This window comes from Lissotriton vulgaris, chromosome 1_1, assembly GCF_964263255.1.
Source record: "Lissotriton vulgaris chromosome 1_1, aLisVul1.2, whole genome shotgun sequence".
Taxonomy (NCBI): domain Eukaryota; kingdom Metazoa; phylum Chordata; class Amphibia; order Caudata; family Salamandridae; genus Lissotriton; species Lissotriton vulgaris.
In genome coordinates this window covers 326,391,419-326,401,003 of record NC_141685.1, presented here as the reverse complement: position 1 = coordinate 326,401,003, position 9,585 = coordinate 326,391,419, and positions in this window count along the sequence as shown.

Below are 9,585 nucleotides of genomic sequence, written 5' to 3'. Positions count from 1 at the left end.
AAGATACTATGTCAATTCAATTGAATAATCAAGTAGGCATTCCCACCAAGTTCAGTGATAACAGGCAATCAAGACGTAGCTTAATTAAAAAAATGTACTTGACAAGTGTTTTATTGCCTAGTCACCGGATAATGGTGCTATATAGGCTATAACAAAACAAGCATTTGCAATGCAATAGGTCTCGCATTCACACGATTTTGAGCTATTGGTATTGTAAATGACAATGCCTTCTATTTGTGTTTTGGGTTTTAAAACATAAATACAAGGCATTGTTATTTACAATAATAACAGCTTAAAAAATGCAATGAACCTCACCATCTATACCAACAGAAAGGGCGCTTTAGATATATCAGGTCAAAGAGCAAACACCCAGCGCTAGGTCTGCGAGACCTAAAAAGTCGATTTGTGTCTTGCAGATGTGCACATTGTGATGTTCGGACATACAATGAAGGGGCGCATGCACGTATGGATGAGACGTTGGACATAAACAATATAGACATATGTTGCAGAAGATGTGTTTAGTACCTTGTTGAGGCGGAGGGAAAGGGTGATGCCAGGTTAAGTCAGTAGCTGAAGTGGGTGTTGGTATGGAAGATGCTCTTTGGTACCACTGTTGGCACATGGACTGCACAAGCGTGCATTTGAGTGGAGACATGTGAAACTTTTTTGTGATGGCATTGTTTGGAAATCAGAATCCAAGAGAATATTTTAAGAGGTAGGATGCAGCTTCATAAACCTTAGCCTGGGGTGGCATCAGCATGATAGGCATGTGCCAGGTGGTGGTGATGCCACCATCCTAGAGGCAGATGTGTTGGACACAAGGTCAATAGCCACGTTTTATATCGACTGGTGCAGTGAACATAGGTTGGGACTTGTGCTTATTGGGCTCAAGCATGGGTGCATCTCTTTTCTTATAAAGACAGTGATCTGAAAATATATGTATTGTTTTCTGTTTTATCCTTTTAAAGCAAAAACAAAAGTTACTTCCATTGTCGCTTGATGAATCTGTTTGGCCGGTCAGTAATACTATCTTTTAAGTTCCTCTAGTGAGCCTTTTCTTAACCATTCATATTTGTGTGGACACTGGCTCATGAACCTTGAGGTTCTTTACCAAAGTCAATTTTTTTTCTGAAAAGCAGCCAAATAACCTGACCTCGTATTCGGAGCTTCTTCTTTCTGGTTTCATTGAATGCCTATGCACGCGTGTGACATGGAACGACTGTAAGGCATTTAGCGTAGAGTGTCAGTCCCCCATAGTTCTGGTCGTAAAAAACATTTGTTTCTCTAGACTGTGTTCACTGAATCATAATCAGTGACATTAATATTTTAGAACTCAAAGCGCTACCTGTCATAATATTGGTAAAGTAAAAAACACTTATTTTTTTAGTGGAACCTCAACATGTCTTCCCATATCTTGGAATTGAGAGGAAGAGCATCAAAATACGTGCCTGCAATTATTTAATTTATGTCAATATGTCCCTTCGTTGTTGGAGTTGGCATTTAATGCATGGCCTTTTCTAGATAAGTACCTGTGGCTTAACGAGGCAGCAATTTGCCTTTGATGATAGAATGTGGTCAAGTTGCAAAATCAGGATTAGATTTCTTATGTTCTGCTTTTATGGCCAACATTATGACTGTGTCTGCATATTCGTGTTTCTAAATCTACCCTAAATGTTAACATGTTTCAGTTGCTTAATACTTTTAAGCTTCCGAGCCTTCTTAGAAACAAGATGATCATTTGCTTACCGTTGTGCAATTGTCATTTTATATCCAGTCCCAAAAAATATGAATTGTGTGTTAAGTTGGTTTTTAAAATGGAGGACATGTTTCGATACACATTGTTCACAATTTTTCACAGATATACTGGTGTGGTGCCTACCCATGTATTTGCCCATGTATTATGCGGAGAGGCAAGAGTCTGTCATCTCGTTGAAAGCTGAAAACACTCCCCAGAAAGACTGCGAAAAGCCACATTCCTTTACAGCAGTATCTAAAACTGTAGTTGGGTCTCACTGCAAATGGTTTGTTTATTTCTTCAGGTTTACATCCACAGATTCATGCTAAATCCCCCCCAAAAAACTCCACTCAATATATTCCTAAAATCCTGCATGGAAAGTTGGCATTGACTTATACTAATATGTTCCTCTTTTATTTGTTTTGAACGGCCCTCTTCTTCCTTTCCATCTTCTGCCTGCCTCCTGAGTATTAATACATGCCTGAATGCCTCAACTCGTTTTCTTTGAATCCACACCCCTGCAACCCAACAATATATTCATTCCATTATAGGTTTGGGCTGTCAATGTAGCTCAGCGAGTTAAGCACTCGCTGTTGACATTGCATGTGATCAGTGTGTTGGACCTTCAAGCCCAGCAGACCTAATCCTTCTTAAGGTGGTGAACTAAGTGCTGTCAAATTTGCTCGTTTCACCACACGAGTATGAAAACCCAGTTGTTATCTTAGAACGGCATGAGGTTTAAAAAGGGTAGTAGGCACATATTTATTAGAATTCCGGAAAGTTCACCCGTCTATCAGTCTATGGAGTTCCTTCGGGTATTGTTCTGCATACACGAAGTACAGTGGGGTAAGGGTGCTGGAAGGGTGCTGAGGGCAGGATCCAGGCCAGGGTGGGGGGAGGGGGGGACACCCACCTCCCTGTCCCCCCGCTAAACCGGTAATGTCCCTGAAACTAAGGTTTTAGTTTGATCTTTTACATATGTAACTCTGTATTCATGTTTTTTTTCTTGGCACTATAGCACTGTCCTCTGAATGGAAACCACGCAGCATACTTACAACACATTTATGTTCGTGATTTTCTCAGTTCACCCCAATAAAGCACAGCTCACACGTAAATTGAATAAACCTCCATTTCATTATACACCGAAGGCTGGTCTTCGAAACACCGGGCCTTACTCAGTGATAATTATCGTGTTTCTCTTGGAGATCCTGTCCTGGTTAGACACCGGTTCACTTTATCAGCTGTGTATTCTTTTATTAGAGGAGTCCCAGTGCTAAGGACGTGTTACACCTTTTACTGATCACAAGCAGAAGCTCCTTCCCTGCTGGGTGTACTGAGGGGCAGAAGGGTTGAACTCAAGGCTACATCACCTGAGAGCATCTGATGACGGAAGGCGAAAGGGGCTCTGGGCTACACCCACAGTCATCCCCTCCTTGTTTCGAGCCAGCAGCACCCCGCCCAAAGCAGAGCAACCGTATACCCCCAACAATTCGACCTCAGTTATGTGAACAGCACATGGTAGCTTGCGCTCAAAAGGCAGTATGTAAAATGTCCACGGAATTAGCACAAATCAATCAGCAGTCCAAGCGAACACACCAAGCTGGGAGCCTAATGCTGCGCACTCCCGTCAGAGATGCACGTGCACAGCGAGTACAGGCGTAGTAAATCCGTCAGCGGCGAATGTAACGGGCACCCCTCCTCCACAGCTAGGCAAAGAGGAAGACAGACAGCCACACGCACTACACTATCGAGCACAGATCTTGCGTGTACCATCTGCACAGATCAGTTAACCGGACTATAAAACTAGCATTTGACAGCCACACGCACTACACTATCGAGCACAGATCTTGCGTGTACCATCTGCACAGATCAGTTAACCGGACTATAAAACAAGCATTTGCAATGCAATCGGTCCGATTGCATATCAAATGCTTAAGTTTAATACCAGAATCTAGTGGCATTTATGAAACACTCAGGCTCCTGTGTCACGCCACCGGAACAGTCTGTAATCACTTTAACACGATAGGAAGTTAAAAGAGCAAACAAGCCGTGAGCGTGCACATCCCGAAACCGGAAGTTCAGGAGCATCACGCCTGTCGTGGGGCGGGACTTCCGTCTTCTGCGAGAAGCCCACACCCATGGAGTCGATGGCCCAGAGAAGCAGTGGTGACGCGGGACTCCAATGCCTGAGGGAGAGCCCCGCTGTGGCAGCAGAAGTCAGGAGTGGCGGCTGAGGCAGCTGATGCAGTAGGGGGGCTTAGTTGTGGGGGGTAGTGTTAAATAATATTCTATATATGGATTTGTATATAAATAAATCAACTCATGACTACATGATTACCTTGTGTTTATGGTCCAGCTATGAGGTGTATCGGATGATTTTGGAAGCGGAGCTCAATTTGAGATGGCAATTCCTGAACAAATCAGGACCAAAGGCTCTGCAGAAAGGTTGACCAGTCTTAATAAGTCATGAAGGAAGTCTATTTGACTTATACTCAACAGTATTCTTTACTTCTTTGGAATTCTAATCATGGACTTGCTAAGCTCATTAATGTCCTCACCCAATCAAACTAGTAACGGGAGAGATGGTCCAAACAAAGTTGTACTACGCCCTGACCATCCACCCAATCTAACTTCAGTTGTGAAGTGAAAATGACAACCAGATGAGTTGTGAGGACCTTCTGGTCACCCCACCGCTCCGAGTTCCAGCAAGCGCTGCATATCATGTCCCTCCTTCTACTCAAACTGTTCAAGGTTCTCGTTTCATTGATTTTGCATACATTCTATCTGTATTTTGTGCATTGTTTGTAATGTGATCTTATCAGTGTGTGTGCAATTTCCATACTTTGTTTGTTGGCCCTTAGCTTGCCGTTCTCTTGTTGTATTAGACATGTTTTGGCACATTTAGCTTTTAGGTCTGTGACTTTGCTAGTTTAGTACAGTTCGTTTACTTTATCTGCTCTCTACTGTATCCTACTGAACCCACCAGGTTTCCACTATCACAGAGTAAAGTTTGATTCTCGCTTCCAGTCACTCTGAGACTGAAATAAATTGCTTAGCTTCTGAAAACCTTCTGAAAATATCACACCTTTAACTGAAGAAATCATTCGAGATAATAAACTCATGGATAAAGGAATGCAAGAGCAAATAAAAGAGCAACAGCACCTGCACAGTACATCACCATCAGCTGAATCGCAATGAGGAATTTCTTAGCTCCAGAAGAGGTGGTGCAGAAGATTTTATGAGGTGTGCTTTCAGTGTATCGCTAAAGGCAGGTGCTTTGCAGATCTGTGGTTGCTGGTGAGAAGTGAAATGCGCAGTATTGGTCTCTGAACTTGAAAGTGCTGTCTGCATTTTCAGTGTCTGAGTGTTCTGGCTATACAGAAATCATTATGGTTGATGGATAGGTGGGAGCTTCCGAGAGGCTGTTTTGTTATATTTAGTCCAATGCTTTGCAACAACCAATGCTCCTGTTCTGTGTTACACAAGGGGGAGAAAGCAGTGTAGAGTCAATTATTAAAAATGACCCTGCTGCAGCTCATTATCCCTGCATTTGTGCACAAAAATGCTACTACATGCACAAGCATTGCAAAACTGTGCTTTGGTGTGTGCTTGCTGTCTATCATAGGGCTTTTATTGGAAACGTAAAAAATCCTGTCTTGATAAATTCTTAAACATTCAACATATTGCATGTGAGCTGTATAGCGCAGCCTACATGCAAAGTTTGGAAAGGTTTAAGTATCTTTTTTCAGGTAAATTTTCTATCAAATAAGATACCCAGGTAGGAAAATGTATCCATCACCTTCATACTGCATGAGCCTGATTTAAAATTTGGGAGCTTCTTTGGAAGTGACACTGCCACCATTACTAGAATTTAGACTTGTTGACCCATAGCGGCGAACTGTGCATAAATCTTGTGTACTCCTCAATCAGTATGTGCAGTGCCCTCCCAGTTCTTGCTATGAGCACAGCATCATCTGCATAGAGGAGTACTGGGAGTGGGACAGAGTCATTGTACTGTCAAATGACACAGATGTACAGATGTAATTTTTGTGCTGCTTAGATTTCTTGCAATGTTCAGAAGTCAAGGATTGTCAAAGTTATGAATAAGTTACGGAACAGGCGAGAAAATACACTTATCCCAATTCATATTCTGTACAGGAAACTAGACACAGAGATGCCCAGTGTTATTATCCAAGCACATTATTACGGGCGATTACACTATGAGCAATATTGGACCAAAGCTTGGAAGTTTAACTGCTGAACATGTGACGTTTCTAAAAAAAAATTGCTGAGGCAGAAGAAGAATGTGACTTTAAAGATGTAGAAAAATACCTTGTTTGTGTGTGTGGAAAATGAGCTCTGTATGTCACACATTTGACGATCTTTGGTAGAGTGAGTCCAAGATACCAGTCCCTCCAAGCGACCTACCACTGATGTCATAATCTGTGCGTGGACACATTAAAAGAGAGCTCTACTTGATCAGAAGATGTGTAAATGTTTTGTATCCTGCATATCTAGAGAAGGATCTGTGTAAATTTGGTTGGGAAGATATTGATGGAGTGCTAAAACCTACAAAATATCTAAACCCTCTACCAACTGAACTTACACGTACTTGCAAAACCTGGGCTACAAAAAGATATCCCGGTCGACATGCTCTTCTGAAATGGTCAACGTTCTGCAAATGTACCACGAGTAATTGCTGAAACAAATAAATAAAGTGAACTATGAAAATGTGTCTAACACAGAAGTGCTAAAAAATATTTTTTTTCATATTCAGATCATAAAAATGGTTTGGTGTACACATAAAAGGATTAAAAAACATTATCTGTTTCATTTTTATTTTTGTATCTTTTTCCTCTATTATAGCCGCCACAATTTTGGAAAAAGGTGGAAGGGTTGTTCTGAGGAGTTATTTTCTGTCTCTATAAGACTACTTGACCCCCAAAACCTATGTTTTGACACCAAATGATGTATATAGGTCTCATGGTTCCTGAAATATTACATCTTCACTACAACACATTCGCCATTTTTGAAAAAATTTCAACCAGAAATATTTGGCCCAGATCAGCAATGTCTACCCAAGCGAAACTACTTCTCTAATGAGTCAAAAACACATATCAAAAATGAAAATCTCTGGACAACAATTTTTTTACAGAGGTATATCAGGAGGCTGGAATCAAGTTTGCAAGGCAAGACTCTTGATGGACGGATCAGGTAAATACCACTGTGGCTGGGGCTCTGCCAACGTTATCATAAAACATATTTTGATAAAGTGAAAAAAACTTTAAATGTTTACTGGAGCAAATCTATGGGTGGTGGTTGTTACGGTCCTTGTCACAATCTTTTTAGATCACTCCCTACATGATTTCAGACTATTTCCAAGCACCCCCAATGTTTACAGATAGGGGACTAAGGCACAGAGATTGTGAAGCTTTTTATCTGAATCCTGTGGCAGTATGGTCTTCCTGCTGCTTATCACTGGAACCCCAGGGCCTAAGATACTGATTCAGTCAAATTGAATAATCAAGTTAACCCTTTTTATGCATTCCCTCCAAGTTCAGTGGGGACAGGCAATCAAGACACAGCTTAATTTAAAATTTCACATGACAAGTTTTTTAATGCCTTGCCACTGGATAATGGTGCTTTATATGTTATATAATAAATTTCACATTGCCCGCTGATTTCGGTTATTCTTTGTTAAATAAGATTCTATGTATATGGATTTGTATGTGAATAAATGAATTCACAACTACATGGTTACCTTGTGTGAATGGTACAGCTTTGAGACATATCAAATGATTTTGGAAGCCAATCTCGATTTGAGATGGCAAGTCCTGGTCAAAACAGGACCAAATGCTATGCAGAATGGTGGAAAAGACTTATTAGGTCATGAAGGAAGATTTACCCTCAACAGTATTATTGATTTCTTTGGAATGTTGACCATAGTCTTGTCAAGATTATTAATGTCCTCATCCACTCAAACGAGTAATGGGAGAGATAGTCAATGACCTGATTTCTGGCTCTAAACATGACCATCCTCCCAATCTAACGTTAGGTGTGATCTTAAAATAACAACCAGACTGGATATGAAGACCTTCTGGTTCGCCTACCGCTCCTAAGCTACATATCATATCCCTCTTTTTACTCAAACTGTTGCACGTTTCTGGTTTCATTGCTTTTGCATTCACTGTATTTCTATTTTGTGCATTGTTTGCCGATGTGATATTCTCCTTGTGTGTAAAATTTCCATACTTCGTTTGTGGGCCCTTAGTTTGCCGTCCTTTTGCCGTATTAGAATTGTTCTCCAACATTTTGCTTTTAGGTCTGTGGTTTTGCTAGGTTAGTACGGGCTGTGGCCCAGTTCCACATTACCAAAAGGCACAGTAGGCACCGCCTATGGGCCTGACTCCTTTTAGTATGGATTTGATCTAGGAAGAAAATTCAATCAAGCTTTTTTAAATATTGTTTCCAAATGATAGAAAAAATGAATCAACTCAAAGAAATTAAAACTTTACATTAAAGACTCTATAGAGAAAATACTACATCACTGTAATGTATCCATTGACAACTTAAAGTACATAAACCAGAGAAATCAGATTCACATAGCAGTTTGTCTTCAGAAAACCTTCTGAAAATATATCACATCTTTAACTTAAGAAGTAATTTGAGATAATAAACTAATGAATGAATGAATGAATGAAAGAGCAAGTAAATGAACAACAGCACCTGTACAGTACATCACCATCTGCTGAATCGCATCGATGCATTGCTTAGCTCCATAAGTGGTGGTACAGAAGATTTTATGAGGTGTGCTTTCGGTGTATCGCTGAAGGAAGGAGCTTTGCGACACTGCGGTTGTCAACGATGAGTTAGATGCACAGCGTTGGTCTCTGAACTTTAAATTGTGGTGCGCATTTTCAGTTTCTTAGTGTTCTGGCGACAAAGAAATCATTATGGTTGAAGGATAAGTGGGAGCTTCCGAGAGGCTTTGTTGCAAGTGACTTGGTTATTGTGAAAATAATGTGTGGAGGCAGTTTTATTATATTTAGTGCAATGCTTTGTAGCAACCAATGCTCCTGTTCTGTGCTGCACAAGGGGGAGAAAGCAGTGCAGAGTCATATTTATTAAAAACGGCCAAGATGCTGCTCATTATCCCTTCATTTGACCACAAAGGGGCAGATTTACCACTTTTACACTCAGGGCAGCAGCCAGAAATGCTGCGCTGCATTAAAAGGAGAGAGCAGGACACCGCCAAATTTCCTGAAAAATGGCACTCTCCTCTCCTTTCCCTAGCGCTGGTGCTGAAACCAGCTGCTGTGCGCCAAGGAGACACCTTTGCGCCATGGTGCAAGGGTATCTCCGCTGCCCTTCCAGTACAAAATACTATGCATAGGCTGCCTTAAACCATTTCCCCTCTTTGTATGCGTGCTGTACAGTGCAGCACACATGCAAAGTTGGAAAGGAAGGAGAAATGAAAGAATTTCTCCTTCCTTGCTTCTACTTGGGTTTAGTGTCTGAAACCTATTGTTGTTGCAAGGGAATGCCCATGCTTCACCCATGGTACTGCCCCCTAGGCGCTAAGTAATTATTGGAGAGGACGTAGCCTTATGGCTAGAGCGGTAGATCACGAAGCTGGGGAACTGAGTTTGAGTCTCGGCAACGACGCTCAACATCCTGTGATTCTAGGCAAATCATTTAATCTCCCATTGAATGTGTTAATCTGTAATGAAACTGGTGCTCATGTAAAGAGCTCTGATATCTTCAGGTCTAGTTCGCGCTTTATAAAACTCTAAAAAAAAAAATTTTTAAGGCTGTGCAATACTCAACTTTGCATTACTTTCACGTTATTT